At 36.7% G+C, this 1,579-nt stretch overlaps 1 non-coding gene across 1 annotated transcript; it reads left to right on the forward strand.

Annotated features, from left to right (window-relative positions):
• The first annotated feature begins 231 nt into the window (after positions 1–231).
• Positions 232–396, forward strand: LOC115872982. The gene has a single exon (XR_004048168.1). It is a non-coding gene; the product is annotated as a U1 spliceosomal RNA (small nuclear RNA).
• The last annotated feature ends 1,183 nt before the right edge of the window (positions 397–1,579 follow it).

Raw genomic sequence — 1,579 nt, forward strand, 5'->3', positions numbered from 1 at the left:
GAAAATTATGAATCAGGAAATAAATTAATACATGAAAAAAACAAATTATTAGAAAGGAATCAAGTAAGGTGCAAGTCACACAGACCAACTTTCAATTTCTTGAAGAGGCTGTTCATTTGTGTATCTTCAATGCCCAATGTAGTGTTTTTCACATCATAATAATTGAATTAATGTTTGGTTAACTACATATGTGATGAATACATATACACATTTTTATAATAAAACACTTGCGTACTTAACCTGGCAGGGGAGATACTACGATCACGAAGGTGGTTTTACCAGGACGAGGCTTATCCATTGAACTCTGGATGTGCTGACCCCTGCAATTTCCCCAAATGTGGGAAACTCAACTGCATAATTTGTGGTAGTGGGGGACTGCGTTCGCGCTCTCCCCTATATAAAGAGAAAGAGAGGGGAAAAAAGGAAAATAAAACATTTGCATATGAGCATCCAGTTGAAAGGATCAGAATTTGCTATGTGCAACCATCAAAGAGCTAAGTTTATAATTTTGTTGACTGTATATTATATCATTTAGCTTCCCTTGTTTACCACCCATGTTGTTGAGTGCAAAATATGATTTTAATACAATATACAACAAAATGTAAAACAATTATCCTTTTGCCACTTTTACACCTAAGCAATGGAGATGAGGCACATCGATGATCTAAACTAAAACAAACAAACAAACCCCCTGCCATTGAGTTCAGGTCGACTCATAGAGACTATGGGACAGGAAGAATAGCCCTGTGGTTTTCGGAGACTGCAACTCTTTACAAGATTAGAAATCCCAGCCTTTCCTTTCTCCCACAGAAGGGCTAGCAGTTTTGAACTGCCGAGCTTGCAGTTAGCAGCCCAATGCATAGCCACTACATCACCAGGGCACCCTTAGATCATCTGAGTACCTGATTAATTCAAAGAACAGATTGCTTTCAGCCTGATTGGCAAACTTTAAATTCCATGAGCAAGTTGCAATTCAGCCATCAGACTGCTGGCCTGATGATGCCATGCCTAGTTTAGCAGTAGATAGATACGTGTGATTGAATAGTGGTCTTTCTGTAACTGCGATATGATGGGGGAATGTGGTAGCCAACCAGATTGTCACTATTATAGATGGTGTTTCTGTTGATACAATCTTCAAGCATTATCAGCCTGTGCATATTTAAAATATGCAGCTGCTAAGTCTTTTGTCTCATCAGATTTTACTTAACCCTCCTCCCAACAAAGGTATGAACAGGAAAGATTTACTATTTGGGCTTAGATGTAGAGATCAACAAATTATTTATGCTAATTAACTTTTATTGGTAACTTTACTATTGGCTTGGAAATGGCAATGAACTGCAGCTAATTAGTTTTCAATTTGATGGTGTGTAGTCTTTGAAAATAGCAAAGAAATTCTTCTAGGAATAAAGGCAATATAAACAAAAACAAAACCAGGTAAGTGCTTTTATTTTGCAATTGTCTTGGTTTTGACACTGCAATTGTGAAAGAAAAACAAATTCTATATTAATATATTTCTCTGTTGATGCCAAATGTAATTAACATAACCCTACTGATTTTTCATCAACCTGCAAGATTCAAG

Source organism: Echinops telfairi, unplaced genomic scaffold, assembly GCF_000313985.2.
Source record: "Echinops telfairi isolate 266 unplaced genomic scaffold, ASM31398v2 ScPeMD7_7458;HRSCAF=8496, whole genome shotgun sequence".
Taxonomy (NCBI): domain Eukaryota; kingdom Metazoa; phylum Chordata; class Mammalia; order Afrosoricida; family Tenrecidae; genus Echinops; species Echinops telfairi.